The following is an 18,676-nucleotide window of genomic DNA, read 5'->3' on the forward strand; positions in this document are numbered from 1 at the left end:
GCTGATAGCCAAAAAAATCACTCTTGACATGGCCCATTTCTGTGAAATGAGTAGTTTACAGTTTGCTATGACTTCCTTCAATTTTTCTGATGGTTCAAACAAACTGCTTCAAATCTTGCTCCTTGTTCTTGTCTCTTATACCTAATACATGTTAATTTTTGACTGTGTCTCCCTGACTCCTGCTAATGGCCCATAAAAAGATGAGCCAGATAAACCCTACAATGGTGCCAAATGTTGATAACTGAATCTGCAGCAATGGAAAAAACTTCTTGGTTTTATAGGGATACTTCCTTAAAGCATGTAAGAGATTATGCTTTCATTTCAGGGGGCTGGAACAACAATATATCACTTCCTGCTAAGGGCTCTTCAGCACAGATGGGGTTTTCTTTATTTACATAAATTTGTATAATTTACAGACCAAGAATCATTTGATGGAATGATAAATGATTAAAATCAGATTAGTTGAAGCAAAATTGTGGTTAAATTCATGGCTATTCTTGAGCAGACAAAGGCAGAATTTGTTGTATTTTAAATATTTGCTTCAAACTATTCCCGCAGCTCTCTTCAATGTGTGCCATGTTTTCTATCTGTCCTTGGTATCCAACACTTCCAGACAGATCTGTTCCAGTGCAGAGAACAAGGTTGGTTATAGCCCTTTTTAATTAAGCAGGCAGTGTGAGCATGTGTTGGTAAATTTTGGCTTTAAAGGTACTGTGGCACAGTTTGACTTTTCGAGGTGGAATGCAGTCCTGCTTTGCTTCTGTCCCACTCAGGGCAGGTTAATGCTCTGGAGGCTTCTCTGCTTAGATCTCCCTTCGTTACCAAAGCCCTGCCTCTGGTGTGAAGTGATGGATGCCTGGAAATGAACTGTGTGGTGATTTATTCCGGGAGAGGGGATAAAAATAATTCAACATGTTTCTCTTTGTCATGAAACATTGAACATTTACGTGAATTATGAGCAGCAAATATGTCTTGTTCTTAAGAGAATCAGGTAGGAAAAGAGTTTATAGCTGGTGAGATAAGCCTTCCCCAGAAGTTGTCGTTGACCTGTGCATCCAGAAATAACCCAGAGTTTTCAAAGGCGAGGGGGCTGTCCAGTGGTTTAGGAAAAAAAAAACCAAAACCTGGCAATGTTTCAGCACAACTAGGCTGAGAAGCAAAGAGAAAGGAACAGGAAGGGCCATTATAAAATAGTGCCATTGGAATTAAAAAGATAACTTGTGAGATGGGGAACTTCCCCAGATAGGATCTGGCTGCGTGCCTGCTCCAGTTAAGCACTTTCTGAAATTAAGGTGACAGCAGAGAGAAACTGGGACTTTCAAAGAAAGTTTATCTGTAGTTGTTCCAGTCTTATTCTCTAATTGGCCTGGATTCTGTACATTAAAAAAGCTGACAGATGCTACAGGACTAAGAATATTAGTAACTAATGCAGTTAATGATTTTGAATAGGCTTATTACATGAGTGATGAATTCTCCTTTATTTCACAGGAAAGTAAAGGAACCTTGCCATAGGCATTAATTGCATTTAATTCCGTGTTAGGGCCCATTCATCCTAACAGCATCTTGGATAACAGCCTGAGAGTAAATGTGATTCTCTCTGGAAGTGTTTCTTCTGCTGAAGTATTTCAGATACACAAAACTGAAAACACTTTTGTGACATTGCTTTAAGGATTATTTTTAATGTAATATTAAAATAATCTGCTTTCACGAGTGCAGAAATTGGCCAGCAAAAGTGTGTAACAGTACAGATGGGTGCAATATTTTTATTTTGTGCTTCAGATGATACCATATGCCAAGCCTTAGGAGGTGCTCTGTTGCCAACAAGCTACAACTAGAGATTTACAAAAGGTGAAACTGAAGGTTGTCTCCTTGCCATGTTTTCACACAGCATGCCCTGGTGAAATTTCAGCCTGTCCTGAGAGAAATAGCAACTTCTTGGTTCAGAAATTCTAGTTTCACTTTTTGCCAGAACATTTTCTCTTGAATTACCTTCTCCACCATCCTTCAAGATAACTGTGAACACTGTGCTCAGTTCTAGGTGAGGGAGGAAGTGGGTAATGTTTTTGAAGGTGGGTAATGTTGCTCATTTCTGGTGTTTGAGAACAGAGCAGGAGGCTGAGGATTCAGAAGGAATTTAAGGACCTTCATTGTCTTTTTAGAGTACACCTCCTATCAATTAGTAGTCACGCAATTAGCTACCATAAGATATTGGGTGAGATGGTTTAGTGTGAGGTGTCCCTGCCCATGGCAGGCGGGTTGGAACTAGATGATCTTAAGGTTCTTTCCAACCCTAACTATTCTATATTCACCTCTGCCCATAGACAGCGTATATTGTGCTATATCCCAAAGCAGTCTCCAAGCTGTTAGCGTGGAAATGCTGTTTGGAAAACAGAGGGGGTGAGATGATCTCTTCTGTGGCCAGAACGCTTACTCAGCTTTCACATAAGAGAAGCCACAGATAGCTGAGCTATTTCCACAGCACTTACCTCCATCTTACCAGCATTCACCTACATTGTCGTTTTGTGGGATTTGTTTGTAGCTGTTTCCTGTGGTGGCGATGATGATGGCAGGGCTTCGGAAGGCAGTTAGCCTACAGTTTAGTGCACCTTGACCAGCCTTATGTGTCCTTTAAAAACAAAACCAAACTTGTGAACTCCTTCAGCCTCCCCACTCCCTCTGCATTTTTTTTGCAATGAATTCACGTGCCTCAGACTGTGTCCTCCACTGGTGTAAACCAGTGTGGCTCCACTGGTATCAGTAATACTGCCCTAATTTACATGCAACATGGGCCTGCCTGGCTTTGACAGCACTAGTGGAGCGTTACAGACATGGTGCACCAAACAGCATGATGTAAAAAGCTGTTACATCACTGAGCACTTTTCTCAATTGATCCCAGACCTAGGGTATGTGGATCTTGATATCTGCTCCTGCTTGTTTCGGGATGTCACTTAAACACTGTGTTCCTTCAACACCAGGAGAGGTTGATGATTCCTGTCATAGTTGAGTTTCCAACATAGCGATGTACTGCTCTGTGAATAAGGTTGGAAGGGAGTGAGACTTCCATTTTGGGGAGAATTGTGAGGGTTTCATACCTGTTTCCATTTGCTTTTTTTGGGAAAATACAAATATGACTCACCTTCAGAAAATAAACCCCTACAAAACTGAGCTGCAAGACCTGCAGTCGTGGCTCCCTAAGTCAATGATGATCCCCAGCAACTGCTGCTAGTGCAGGGCAGGGAACAGAGCCTTGGGTGGCCTGAGAAGATTTCCTAGCAGTGATGTATCTTTTGTGTAGAGGTTTGTTTGTTTGTTTGTTTTCTTTTCCCCCCCCCAAGTTAATTAATTTAATTTAGTTTGCTTTTTTATAGGCTTTATCAAAAATATTACCCTAACCAAAGAAACAATCACATTTTGGTTTCCAACTTCCCAGGTCAGGGAAAATTCTAGACTATCAAAACGCATGGCAAAGTTCAAACAGTTTATTAAACATGAAGCAATGTCATCTTAGACTCTGTTTTAAAACATTATACTTCCAGCTTTTCCTTCATCTTACTTTCAAATAGATTTGAACTATATGAAATCATTAATTAATAGTTTTTGCAGTAAATTTGTTTTCTCCCCCCCCCTTCAATATTCACTCTGTTCACTGAATTTTTTGCATAATGCCTCTGCAATTTATTGACAGGTTTTCTTTGGATAGGCCTAGAATGGAAATAAAGAAGTTAGAATTGTAAGTGGAACAACTTTACCCTAAATTATTCCAGAAAGTGTTGAGAAACACAAGAGAAGTAGTGCTGTTTGCTAAAATACAACTTAGGGAAACTTGAGCAAATGTCAGCCCGACTAGATGATTAAGAAGGACCCAACCTTTCATAAAGTCCTTGGCAATATCGCAATTATTAATTAGGAAGGATATGCCATTCACAGAGATATCATTCTGCAACTGGAGATAAAATATTTCCATGGTTTGTGATTTGAAAGCAACATTCAGGAAACTGCATTAGGTGGTTGGACTGCCGCCATGGAGATGCAGCAATGCAGCGTTTTAGGGCTGTCTGGTGCCAGAGACCAGGAGGACGCTGATGCTGACCGCTCTCATATGCAGTCTGGGAGGGGAAGGGGGTTGATAAATGTCAGCTGCCACGCTGAGCCCCACTGCCCACCAGGAGGGCAAGCTGCGTGCTGATCTACTCCAGGTAAGTCGTGCCAGCTAAAGCTGTAACTTTCCAGTCTCCCTGAAGCTCGGTGCTGCACCAGGAAGTTGCAGTAGGCAGAGGAAACGAATATCCTCCATGAATTATTTTGTGTTAGTTCAGTGCTAACCTCAGAACAAACCAGTCTGTAGCTGTGTGGCTTTGCTGGACAATTTGTTTCCAGAAAAGATGAAAGAATAATTGTGGTCACACACAGAATCATTTGATGATACACTTAATGCTCTGGCTGCTCGTTGTGGGTGTTTTTCTTGTTCACCATAATTTAACAATTATTCATTTCAGCCATTTAAACACAGACCAGACAATGGGCTTTCTGGAGATATGAGCAACTGCTGCATCTTCTCAGGCCCTACCATGGTGGTGTGTGGGGACCTACCCCAGAGGCTTCTGGCAGCAACTGAATAGATTTGAGGTGAAATGAACATTCTCCTGGCTGATGTCACTACTTAGCCTCTGAGATTTCTGGTACGTGTGATTGCCTCCTCTCCTGTTACCTATTTATAACCTTCATTACTCCTGAGCTTAAAAATGCAAACCCAGACAGAGAGACAGAGGCTGGGACCCTGCAGCTCACCCCCTGGAGCAGGGTTGAAATGCTATAGGGAGCACGGGGAGAACAAATGGCTTGCTGGAGGGTAGGAGACTCACCAGGACCCACAGGCAGGCTGATGTCCATGCTGGAAAACACCCTTTTCCCCTGAACCTGTGCAACCACACAGCTGAAGCACATCTTTCTGCTGCTGGCTGGATATATAGTCATCCTCATCTGGTGACCTATCTGCTCCCAGCAAAGCCAGCGGCTCCTCTCTGTAGCAATGGGAGCAGAGGCAGGCATGAGCATCTTCTGTCTTCATTGCAGTCATCAGTGCTTTGTCAATGTGTTATTTGTTCCTTGAACTTACAGTATCTCTCATGTTAAAGTCAGTCAAAATGCTTCCCAGTGTCTTTCAGAAAATAAAAGGAGAAAGGAAAAAAAAAACCCAAACAAACTCAAAACTGAAAAAAAAACCAACCCAAGCACAGCAGTGTAAGAGGAAATGCTAATACTGCCCGAAGGCAGTACCCAAACGAGATCCATAGCAAGATTTGATGCTGCAGGTTACATCTACAGTAACAAAAAAAATGGACCGGTGCTTGTTTCCTAGTGCCAAGGGCAAGACTTCTGCTTGCCAGCTTAACTTTCTTCCCTGCACCCTTGCAAAACAGGGTTGCCTTATTTCTGCTGTGTCCTGGGAGAGTCCCTGGCCAGTGCATCAGGAGGAGACGGCTCAGGCCACAACTAGCCAAGGCACAGGCAACCAACAGTGAACATGAGGAGAGAGCCCCACAGACAGTGCTGGGGGCCAGGTCTCCTCAGGCAGGACAAGCCTCTTCTTCCCAAGTCACTTGTCACTGCTAATGAGTGAAAAAGGTGCCCAAACAGAATGCCCTTACCGGTGGTCCCTGTGTCACCTGCATTTGGCTATATAATCCTGGAAAATGAGGAAACAACCCTGAGGACTGCTTAAGGTTCTCACTTGGGTTTGTTTCTTACATCTGCAAGTAGGTTGATGCTTTACATTAGGTGCTTTTTAGACTAAGTAGGACAATTTTGGATCCCCTTTTGTAGGCGGTGGCCCTCACACTGGCCACAGGCTGCCATGCTATAGCCCCATGCCCTTTCTTCCGTCTGCCTGGCCCTATTGTTTTTCTGCAAGACAGCGGGCCTGGGGTTTAGAAGTACTTCATGGCAGCAATGTAATTCAGTTAACAGCAGTGGCTGTAAAATGCCCTGATAAAGCAGAGCAGATGTCAAAGTGCAAACACTGTTTCTGGACATGCGTGCACAGCTTTCCCCAAAGTGGCCTTGCAAGGCGGAATTGCTATCAATTCGGTGACATTGAGCTGACTGGAGAAATTCTCCTGTAATCAGATAGCTGAGAAATGTGACTGGCTTTTTGTCACTTGAATGTTTGTCACAACATCTCCTGCTGGATATTCATTTGTACATAAATTACTTCCAAAAATAATCTGTCATGAACATGATGCCCACATTTTCCAGTCTCCAAACTTCTCTTCAAGAGAAAAAAAACCCAACCCCTATGTTGGAGCACAACGATGTGTTGTGCACAAATTTATGTAATGTATACTCTCAGCTTGGTGCACCGAGTGACCTTCTTCCATGGGGTTAAGGCACAGCAAACAGAATGTGTGATGAATGGTTGAGGGATATTGTTAGCACGTGTGCCTGGCATATGGGAAAGAAAAGATGAAATATCTGACTTGTATTTTCCAGTCATTTCCATCCTACATCTAAACAAACTTTTCCTTATGTAAACAGAGATAATTAGTTAATCTATATACTGCCAGTATCTGCTTTGCTACAAAATCAAACACTGTCCTGCATTCAGGATATTTTCCTGCAGCAGAAACAACAACAGAAGTGATGTATTCAAGTCTCGTGAAATGGACTGTAACATTTGGCAACACATGCAGGTCTTGGAATATGTGTTTTGCTAAGACTAAGCTGTGCTGAATATAATCCTTTGAATTCCCAATCTCACACACATTCAGAAAAGAAATAAAAAAATAAACAGCAGAGTGTTTGTTGAGCAACTGTCTTTGCCCCTCAACTCAAAGGAGGCATTGTGCTGTCCACCTGCAGATCTTCTTAACTTTCCTCCTGCTTTCTCCTCTTTTGTAATAATGAAAGCTTTCCCACTTGAAAGTACAAAAAGGCATTTATTGTTTTTGCAGTGAATTGCAGACCTTCATATGTGGAATTTCCAGGCAATACAGTTAAGACACAGAAGGCCTTCAATCTTAAAAATAAATAGCAGACCCCTTTCTTTAACACAAGAGAGTAACCTCAGAAAAGCTGAAGGAGGAAATCACTCAGTGTCTCTACCCTTTGGTGTCTCGTTCCTATGCAAATACATGATGCTGCGTGTTAACACTATGGTGTAGCACTTCTTGCCCACACTGCGTGGTTGTGTACACCTCCTGCCATCGTAATGTGTTGCTCAAACACAAACCTTATTATCCATATGCTCATCAAGTCTGAGATGCAGCAGTGATGTATGGTACTCAAATGGTTCTTGCCACTTCGGTAAAGTAACTAGGGAATTACTCAGATGTACTTTAGTAGCTGTGATGGTTTAATATAACTCTTTCATTTAAACTCTCTCACTTTTGTTGCTCTGTTTGTAGTAGAAACAGTGACTACTTTGAAAAGGTTAGAATAAGCCTGTTAAAGAAATTCTTGCAGAAATGCAGGGCCTAAGTGAGCTCATTGCTTGATCTTGGGTTGCCATCAGCACTGAGGGATGCTGAGGTTTTGCCACTGGCCCGTGGGTGGTATGTATGCTTAGCCAGACAATCGCTGGGGTAATGCAAACTTCAGTGAGTCATGTAAGCTACTTCTTAAGAAGATCTGAAATCTTTCAAGCGTCTCTGGCTCATTAAAATCCAAACTAAATGGGCAGGACCCAGACTTGACAGCTCAATGAGTCGTATGAACTCTTACAACATTTATTTTGATACCATAAAAACCTATGTCCAAAAAGTGTCACTGAATCTCAATCTAGAGCTATTTGGGGATATTTGACCTCATTTCATCTCAGTAGCCAACCACTAAAAACAAATACGAATGAAACTTGTTCTCCCACTGTAGTACTGCCTGCATGTCTGTCGCTTGGCCAGCAGTCTGGACACAAACCATGTATGTTAACTGAAGTCTTATCAACAGGTTTGGAAAGTCTGCTGCTCCTATAACTTCTTTTTTTTAATTATTTTTTTATTTTTTTAGTAGGTGTTAATGTTTCTGGATACACTTTAAAGGATACTTTGCAGATGTGTATGAATAATAGTCACCAGTAATGTATTGTAAACCAGGCATGCACTGCAAATTGCACAATACATCACTGCTATTACTAAGCCCTGATAAAATGTCTACTTCTGTGATAAGTGTTCTAGCCCTTTCATATGTTACTTGAGTAAATGATAAAAGACGCAGTTAAATTTTAATAGGGTATGTTTACAAAGGCATTTTTTAACTAATGCCAAATTATACATTCTGTACTCTGTATTTTTATACACCCCAAGGTGGAATCTAGGTTGTTTTTATGGTAAACATATGGAAACTTGGTTTGCTTCCTATTTTTTTCCAAATAAAGTTGTTTTTTTTTTTTCATTAGACTGGGCCTTTTTGTTGATGTATTCAGGCTGTTGGAAGAATTGGGAATGATGAATGTATCACATTTTGGGGGAGTATAAAGGGCTGGCATGCATTCATAGCTTTCTTTCAGTTAAAAACAAACAATATATAGAAGAAAAATGAGAAAAATGAGAAAATTTGGGCATATTGCTAATGATCTGAATCTGAAGAGGTTTTTGATGGAAGAGCCACTGTTACCTTCTGAAGATCTTCTGACTCTTCATCCCAAAATAAAAATGACAGGTCCTTTTCTAGGAGCATTGTAATGGGGTAATACTGTCTCTGGCGTGCTATTCCTGTAGCTTTTTTTTTAATGCTTGTATCCACAAAAATGTTCCAAAAAATACCTTCTCCTAGGGCTTTGTCCAATGCTCATCTGAGGGAGGTCTTTCTTTGACTTCAACAAACTGGATCAGGACTAAACTCCTGCAAAAGCAAAACCATTTGAAACTCTTTATAGCTTTAGAAATGGGAAGAGCTTTTCTATGGAAATGACAAAAAGTGTTCACTGGGAAGTAAATGATTGTATTAGATGTTTTGGCTCTCATTTCAGTCTCGCTCAGCTGTATCAGACCTCAGTGAGGCAGCAGCACCTAAAACAGATACCTATATTAAGCAATGTCTAACCCTGTCTCAGTATTTTGACTGTCCTTACAGAGTGTATGTAAACCTTTGTTCCCTGCCTGATACTTAAACCCAGTATACGTACGGTTTTTCATAACAAGTAATAATAATAGTTTGTAGTTGAGTAAATTAGTTCACAGGAGATACCATTAAGTCAGAAGAAAGTGTTGTCTGTCCTAAATGCCATGAAATGTTACAGCTCAGTCCTAGCTAATAATTGTGGTGATGGATGAATGTTAATATGCAGGTACAAGCACTAGGATTTATTTTTAACTTGATCCCACACCTTGTGTAAGCCACTTCTTTTACACCAGGATGAGACTGGGAGACATCTGGTTGCTGTGGCTTACAGCTGTGCTCTCCGTTCCTTTCTCATTTTAAGGGATGGTCCCCTGAGCCAGCCCTGTATTGTGGCTTTGGGGCCATGGGACCCTACCTAATTTTTTGTTTCACAGAGCCCACATGTGGGATGTAGAAGACCTTCAGCCCCGGACCCAGTCAAAAGAACTCTAACCAGCCCCTTCCCTTTCTGTGGCTGTGAGCCTCTGTGCTTGTGGGCACGTGCTTTCCTTCACACATGGGCATAGTCCCAGTGCAGGCAGCACCACAACTCACGCATGCAATTAAACAAGTATGTGCGTGCTCATAGGGTTGAGGCCAAAAATCAGATCATACTGGCTTAGCAAGGGGCAAATTTGACCAGCGGTTTTCCAACCCGGTGACATCACATTTGCCTGACCTACCGTGAGTAATGTAATTACAACTGGGGATGAGCAAGACATAAAAAATAGGATACGAGAAGAAAGAAATGACAAGGTAGTGATGAGACAGAAAAGTTAATTTTGGAGGAAGGTCCAGCAGAAGTGAAGTCCGGACACCACGGGACATGATTGCAAGTGTATATGAGCTGCGTTACCCAGATGGGTTTCTTTTCCCTTAACACCAGCAGTCACCAAGTGAGCTGCCCACACCAAGCTCCTCCTGCCAAGCATGGGGGGAAACGGGTACCTCCAGGCACCTGTTCATCCTACCAGTCCTAGATGACTATCTATTGATTTTAAGGCGAGTCTGGGTTGCTGAGCTAAGAGTCTTGTTAGATGACGAAATGATTTAGGGGAGATAAATTCCATACAAAATCATATAGCACAGGAGGGAGGCAGCAGTTGAGATTAAGATCTGAGTCTAAAGTTGCTGGACTTCCTCGAACAACAGGCACTTGTGATTGGACTCCAGAGGTGCAGGAGAAGAAGGGAAGGGGGAATGAATAAGGCCATATTTGATATAGACAGCAGTTAGTCATGTAATGCCTAGGGTTGTTTTGTTTAGGCAGGAGGATGATGGTCATCTGGAGAAGGAGGTTGCAACAGCAGGAAGGAGGAGGTTTTTGGACCAAGAAAGGTGGAGTGGAGATAGCATCTTGCCTAGTTAAACTGTAAGGATCAGCAGGGAGGCAGATATGGGCTTTTGGGGAAGGAGAATCATAGAATCACAGAATGGTTAGGGTTGAAAAGGACCTTAAGATCATCTAGTTCCAATTCCTCTGCCATGGGCAGGGATGCCTCGCAGTAACCCATGTCACCCAAAGCTCTGTCCAACCTGGCCTTGAACACTGCCAGGGATGGAGCATTTACAACTTCTTTGAGCAATCAGTTCCAGTGCCTCAACACCCTCACAGTGGAGAACCTTTTCCTTATACTTAACCTGACCTTCCTTTGTTTAAGTTTAAACCTGTTACCCTTTGTCTTATTGCTACAGCCCCTGATGAAGAATCCAACCTCAATTCTTGGGGGTAGCAGTGATGATGCAGAGGGTATTGGAAAACCCAAGTGAGAGGGAGGATGGAACAAAGTCCCAGCTGTGTTCAGGGGTGAGAAGAGATGTTGAACTGGAGGGACACTGCTGGACAGGGCTTATTTCTTCCCCAGGTAGGACAAAGGTGGTTACAGGTGTCCCATAACAAAGGTCCTCTTCAGGACCTGGTAGTCTGGCAGCTCACACTCACTAACTGCATCCCAGAAAACACCTGGCTCCTGAGCATACATGAGAGGAATTCACTGAGAAGATTCACAAAGATTTACAAGAGGTTGAAAATTTGTCAGTTTGGGGCCAAGAGTCTGGAATTATTTATTCTGCCCACAAGTGAAACGAAACTGACCAAATACCTTCCCTCCTCATCATTGAGGACTGTGGGCTGGTGCACATGTTGAATCCTTCTTTCATCTGTGCCACCATCACTTCAGCTAATTTCTTGCTCAAAGGGACAGGAATCCCCAGAGCTCTCTTTTGGGATGTATATCTAGGGTGGAAGGAACCATTAACAGCAAAACAGATCCCAAAAGGCAAGGGGAGCCCCCAGACCACTCTCCCCTGCACCGCCATCAGAAGGTAAGTATTTTTAAGAATACCCAGCCAATTACATTTAATTTATGTGGGTTTGGGATGGACCTGGCCAGAAAAGAGTTCAGCAATTTTGAGGTTGCTGGGGAAAGTTTGTAAAAGATGAGGATTTAGGCACAAATCACTGATATTATTGCAACTATTGATTATGTGGCAGTATTTCAGAATACGTATCATATATTATATGGATAAAAACTCAGGGGTATGTTATGTATCCTTATGAATTAACCTTTTTTTATGAATGTGTAAATGATGCTTTGTTAACCAGAGATAGGTCTGAAGTTGTGGAACCCATAAGTGAACCCATAGAAATACTACAGCTTCAGAGGATCCTAGGGGTGTCTGCTTCACTTGCCTTAAGAAACCATAGCATCAAGTCCTAGAAGAATTGAACTGAGTGAAATTATCTGTCTTGGTGTCTTGGTGTATATATAAGCAAAGAAAGCTGCCCCACAGATACTGAAAGCCACAGACTGAGAGTTGCTGTGAGTGAGCTTCAGGATGCCTCCCTTTGCAAAGATGATATCATGCAAGTGGGATGGTTTGGTACAACTCCCACTAGTTAGTTCTTCATTAGCAGTCATTACACACCCAATAAAATCATCTTACACTGGGTAGCAGGACGTGGCCTTAAGTGTCACTGAAAGGGGTAGGTTACATGGACACCCCTGTGTAGTGGAAGTTTTGTAGGCATGTGCTCTGGAAAAACAATGCAATCACTGTCCACCCATTACTTGTAGGCAGTACTGATGGGATGTCAAACTGTGATGAAGCCACAGTACCATTCGATATGTTGAAAAGGATGTTGTGGTGAGCAACGCAGTCTTTAGTTTGCTATGTAAATGTAATCATAGTTGTTAGACCTGGGGAGGTGGGCATGGCCAAAACAAAGTCTCAGAAAGTGCAGTCTCAGGAAGATGCTTCCCTTGGAAATAAGAGTAAGGTCGAATTCAAACATCTATAGGGGATGGTCCTTTCTTGGCATTGTGTCAGCCTCCAGGGGCCCAAGTGAAGGCTCAGGACGCCATTGTGGTGGCAAGCACGGATGAGGGTGGGGTAGCTGGTGTGAAAGATGTTTATACCTGGTATCTGGTACCTGAACCCAGATGAGCTGGCCAGAAAGCAAATACTTAAAGCAACAGGGTTTTATTTTGCTAAATAATATCTATACATTTCGATTTGAGTTAGCAAATGGCCTTTGTCTTACTCTGAAGATTACTGCAGTGACAGTGAATGATGAAGATACATATGGGTCACCTATAGAATGTACTTGTGGCACACAGGGTTCCTAACCACTGGTTAAACCCCAAAATGCAAACTGACTTAAATGTTGAGTGCAGACTCCTAGCAGATGCCAGTCTTTCAGTGGACAGATGATGCATCAGAATGATGCCGTGAAGATACCAGGTCAAGCTGCTGCTCTTCAGTATGGTAAATCCGGGACCAGATGCTACTGCTTGTTGAAGCAGCAGTCCCAGCGATGTGACCTTCTGAAATTACAGAGTGGCCATTGACTTAGTCAAGCTTGGGACTGGACTTTGCATCTTCCTGCATTCCAGATGCAGTACGTGCGTGGCAGCTCCAGTTAAAAGTTGTTTCTACAGGTGCCAGCTACCCATGCTTTTTGCTTTGGAGGGTCTCAGGTTAGTCTTCAACATATTGGATGGGATGCCAGGTACAACAAACTGTTGTGACTTCTCTTGGATCTTCCAAAATTGTATTTTTTTTCTTTTTTCTTTTCTTTTTTCTTTTTTCCTTTTTCCCTGTAGTGCTCAGGTCCCAGATATAGGAAGAAATTTGTGTGTGTGTTTGGGGGGGGGGGGGTTAAATATACAGTAAAGTTTCTGGTCTTCATGAGGTCAGAGAAAACAGGGAAGTGAACACCCAGAGGCCAGAAAAACAGAAGGCAAATAGAAGGAACATTATGTTAATATGAAAATTAAAAGGTTCTTGAAAGAAGAAAAAATGTTTTGATGTTGGAGCTTTCCAGTACGTGATTTTTTTTGTAGGCTTGCAATTGACCATAATGGTGTTGTCTAATGTAAAATTGAGTGATACAGGCCTTTTCCAGTTGTTTTTCCTTCTGAGTGACGAGAAGCAGTTTCCAGTAAATGAAGAGCAATCAACTGCTGAATCATAGCTGTTGAGCAGAGGTTTCAAAACCTGAGCCAGATAATTGTGTGAGTGCTGTTGGCACCATGTCCCTCCTCTCTGATTGACGGAGCCAACCTTGGGCTCACCTTACCCGGGCACGTGGTTTCCTTGGCTTCAGGCTTGCTCTGGCGAGTGAAGGCTGCCAGAGCCAGCCCCAGGAGGTCAGGATTGAGGGATCTGTAGGTATTTGTCAGCCTATTCGGTGAGGCAGTTCAGCTAATGTTCCCCTCACTTGGCAGCCTTTCCTTCCATATGCCAAAAATATTTACTCTAAAAAGAGAACTTCAGTCTGGGTTTGGTGCCTGCTGGCTCTGCAGTCAAAAAAAACCAGACCTTGATTTCAGTCGTGCATTCTTAAAATGTGCAAATATGTGACTAACAGGGACATAATGATACCTAACACTAAAACACGTGCATTCAAGACTTTTTCTTTAGGCTTACCTGGTTTTGGACAAGATGGAGGATTCGTCCTGCCTGACCATTACACTGTAAGTGTCTCCAGCTCAACTACTCACCCAGGCTCACTTAATAGGCAATGGAAGGAGACAATACTCTCCTCGAGCAAGGTACACCCCATCCTAATAGCAAGCAATAGAGCAGAGGAGCTGGATGCAGAGGGGATTTATCGCCACACTGACTCACACCTGGTGGTCATCTAAAGTCTGGAGAGAGGAATCCCACCTTCAGCCTTTAAGAAACAAGTCAACCTGAGGATCTCTTCCCACCACGGGTGGGAGCTGTGGAAACCATAAGCTGGTGTGCAGTGTCCCTCTGAAGACCAAGGGAATGACAGAAGAGACTCCTGAGTTGTGTTCCTAGGACCTGTGCTTTGCCTTTGTCACCTGTGTGTGCCTGGAGTGGTCTGCTAACCAGCACTGTCACTGCATCATGCTGGACCACTTGCTAAGCAGCTCCTTAGTTATGGCTGTGAGCTTTTCCAATACGTGTGAGATAGCCTTCTGCTGCCAGAGCATTATTAGTAGTGTCCTGAGGTGAGCAGGGATTAATGTCGTGTGCTTGGTTTGATGGATTAGCCAAACAACTTGTTCCAGCAGTGGTGAAAAATGAGTTGGAAATGGCATCAGAAAGCATCTGCCAAAGCTCTCTTGTCAGGCTTGGAAATAATGTTTTGCTGAACACAGGATCTACCTCCTTCTGTGAAAGATAATTTTACTTTAGCAACACTGAAGCACATTTTTATGGGGGTCCCTTTTCCAGCATCATCAGTGGGGAGAACACTGTACCTGATTTCCTGGTTTTTGTCTTCAAGGTCTATAGTAGGAAGGTCAGAAATATGACTCAGGGAAAGAATTTTCCCTTAGAAAGTCTGCTTAAGTGGAATACCAAGGTGTATTTGTTTATTCTTTACAATGACTTGGTACTTTTATTCAACCACCTTTAAAAGTTACGTTTCGTAAGTTGTTATCCACCCACAGGACCAGCATGATTGCTTTAGATTCAAATTGTAGCATGCTGTAGACACCTGTGACTAAGCAGCAGCTGGTTTTCATACCTAATTTTTCTGTGCATCTCCTGTAGAAGACCAAATGAAAACGAAGAGAATTGATAAAAATGAGACACACTCTGTTACTTTGAATAGTTTGGATTCCTTGAGATTTTGCTAGAAGTAATGTAGGAACATAGAAATAAAGAAGAAAGTTGCAATAACCCAAGTTTAAAATGGTAAGATAGAATAGAGATTTCCAGTTGTGGTATCAAGCAAGCAAAAAATAATAGTAGTTCCAACATAACGCTATGGACAGAGAGACCTAAAAAGCCAGAAAGAAAAATTACGTGAGTAAGGATGACTCCAAAATGTATGGCTTAAGCAGAAATGCAAGTGATAGAAATGCTTATGATGTTGGGCGTATGAGAGAAGCATAATAAAGTGGCTTTGGCCACAGGGCAATGGGCTGGTCAGCTCATGAGGGTTATGCAAGACGTGAAATGTCTAAGAGAAGGCAGTAACAGGAGAAACTCACCAAAACTTCTGTGAGTGATGGAGGGAGAGGCTCAGCTGAGCACAGAATCATAGAATCATTTAGTTTGGCAGAGACGTTTAAGATCATCGAGTCCAATCATTAAGCTAACACTTCCAAGCTCACCACTAAACCACTTCCATCAGTGTGACATCCACAAAGCTTTTAAATACCTCCAGGGGTGGTGACTCACTCAACCCTGACAGAATTTTAGATTTTAATAACTTTTCCTTGGAATTTTTTTTTATGTTGTGGATTGGGGTGTTTTTCAAGCTCAACGGTTTAATGTACAGGAAAAGTGGGCAAACTTCTTACTGCCAAATTAGAAACACCATTTACTCTTCACTGCTTCATTTGGCAGAGATGAAGCGTGTATTAATGAATGGAGATACTTCTTCAGGCTGGCAAAATTCAGTGAGACTTATGTGTCAGGACAACGTATCTAGATCTTTTACTGATTGCAGAAAGTTTGAATTCATTTGCTATGAAAAACAACAGCAAAACAAACCCCAAACCAGAAAAACAAACAAACAAAAACCACCATCACCACCAAAAAAACAAACCTAAGTTTTGGCAATATTGTGGTAAAGGTTAGAGGTAGTGAGATCACAGCTGTAGAGGTGTTGGTGCCTTTTGCACATGGGAGGTGATGTCAATAGCAAAAGGAGGCGAGACAATGAGGTGGAAAAATGGGTGATGGAGATAAGTGAGGATTTAAAGCATGCGCTGGAGATGACCTCTGTCTTCAGTAATTACTTACGAACCAAACGTGTATGTTTAGACAGACATGACACCATGTACACTGGTAGAGAAAAACACATATCTGTGAGGGGTGCTGTATACAATTTCCATGAATTGTAGTAGCATCCTTACTCATGAACATCATTGACAGATGAATAAAGTGATCTTAATGAGCGAAAAAGCCAGCAGGCAGTTCACCGCGCCCTCAAAGGCATGTGGCTGCCTTGCCTCACAAGGGAGGAGCACCCTGGGATTGCAGTTTCCATTTCAGTGGCACGAGATCCATACTAAGTAGGAAAGGGTTGTGGGTTTGGCATGAAAGAGCATGTGCTAATGAGCCAAGGAAAGCAGCTGAGTGTCTCGGGGGGGGGGGGGGGGGGGGTGTGTGTTTGTGGGCCTCTCCCTTGCTGCAGCAGAGAGGCAGTGAGGTCTGGGAGGTCTGGCACTCAGAGGCATGCTACCATGTAGGCTGGAAGGGACCTCTGAGGTCCTCTGGTCAACCTCCTCCCTGCCTTCCCTCCTGCAGCAGGGCCCTGTAGTGTAATGTCAGGCTCAAAGAATGTGCAAACACGCTGTAGTAGAATTAGGGATAAACCCTGTGATGCCAGCTGTATTTGTCTGTCTCTTTTGAGCCACCATTTAAGGGGACATCCCCAGCCAGCTGTGCCGCTTGCTCACCTCATTTCACTACCACTAGCAGATTTGAGACTGGCACCCACCTCTGGCTGGTTCACCCAGGGCTGTCCCTGGTGACTGCCTTATTGCTTGACCTCCTCTGTCTGTTCCTTTTGTGGCTGTTGGCCTGTGGGAAGGGGCTGGGATCCTCCTACCCATCATCTCAGCCCCACCTAAGGAGTAGGCTGGGAGGGACAGGGTCTCCATGTGCCATCTGGTTTCATTATATTATGGTGGTCTCTCTATGTGAGGTCCTCAGGGGCTCGTTGTCCCGGGTTCAGCAGTAGCAGTCATTTTTCTCCTTCTTAGTAGCTGGTGCAGTGCTGTGTCTTTGACTTTCAGCCTGGGAACACCACTGACAACACCAATGTTTTTAGCTGTTGCCCAGTAATGTTTACTCTGACCAAGGACTTTCTGAGTCTCATGCTCTGCCAGGGAGGAGGGGAAGCCAGGCAGAAACAGAGAAAGAACACCTGACCCAAACTAGCCAACGGGGCCTACGGCCACACCACCGTGAAAATGCCCAATCTTGTCCCCCCTCTCCCCTTCCTCCTCCCTCCTCCCAGAGGGATAGGAAGGAGAATGGAAAGAATGTAACTCCCATGGGTTGAGATAAGAACAGTCCAGTAACTAAGGTATAACACAAACCACTGCTGCTACCACCAATAATAATAATGATAAGGGAAATAACAAGGGAAGAGAATACAGCCCTTCACCACCTGCCAACAGATACCCAGCCCAACCACAGCAGTGATCTAGCCCTTCCAGGTAACTGCCCTGTCCTGGGTTCAGAAGTAGCAGTCATGTTTCTCCTTCATGGTAGCTGGTGCAGTGCTGTGTTTTGACTTTCAGCCTGGGAACAGTGCTGGTGATACCGATGTTTTCGGTTGTTGCTAAGTGATGTTTACCGTGACCAAGGACTTTGTGAGGCTCATGCTCTGCCAGGGAGGAGGGGAAGCTGGGAGGAAGCAGAGACGGGGCGCCTGACCCAGGCTAGCCATGGGAGGTATTCCATACCACAGCACGTCATGCCCGGGGTGGGGGGTAACTGGGAGTTACCCGGAAGGACACGGGCTTCTGGGTGGGATTCGTTTCTTAGCCGGCGGTATTGTATTCTCTTCCCTTGTTATTTTCCCTTATCATTGTTGTAGTTGGTGGTAGCAGTGGTGATTTGTGTTGTACATTGGTTGCTGGACTGTTCTTGTCTCAACCCGTAGGAGTTGCACTCATTTGATCCTCCTCCCTGTTCCTCCGGGAGCGGGGAAGGGGAGAGCCTGGGGGGGAGGGGGGGGCCTCAATTGCTCTCAGCCCAGCACCACTCACTGGGAGTGAGTGGACAAGCTGTCTGGCTAGGGTTTAAATCACGACAGTTCTTTTGGCACCCAACGTGGGGCACAAGGGGTTGAGATAACGACAGATCTGTCTGGATTAATAGTCACTCCTCACAATGCTGATTTATTGGCTTTCAAGGTTGTTCCTCTTGATCTCACAGTTTCAGTATATCGTATCTTACTTCCATCCGGTATTTGCTGTATTAGTGTTTTTCAAGTGTGGGGCTTGGGCTAAGGTTTTTGTCCCATTGTACTTTATGGTAATGACTTGTAATACAATAGAATCATTGATCATGAAACTGACCTGGCTTATGTTCCCAGTGTGGTCACCACCTTTATACTTTGGGAGGTATATGATGGAGGTGC

General features: G+C 43.4%; 1 long non-coding RNA gene across 1 annotated transcript in view; it reads left to right on the top strand.

Moving 5' to 3' along the window:
• Positions 1–556: 556 nt before the first annotated feature.
• LOC133269373 (uncharacterized) overlaps positions 557–18,676 on the top strand; it is a 47,192-nt gene continuing 29,072 nt past the window's right edge. The window contains exons 1-2 of the long non-coding RNA XR_009743430.1: positions 557–641; positions 10,789–10,958. This is a non-coding gene — a long non-coding RNA (uncharacterized LOC133269373). The remainder of the gene's footprint in view (positions 642–10,788; positions 10,959–18,676) is intronic.

Source organism: Pezoporus flaviventris, unplaced genomic scaffold, assembly GCF_033815535.1.
Source record: "Pezoporus flaviventris isolate CSIRO_AGI_PZ_B2104156 unplaced genomic scaffold, CSIRO_AGI_Pfla_v1 ptg000015l, whole genome shotgun sequence".
Lineage (NCBI taxonomy): Eukaryota > Metazoa > Chordata > Aves > Psittaciformes > Psittacidae > Pezoporus > Pezoporus flaviventris.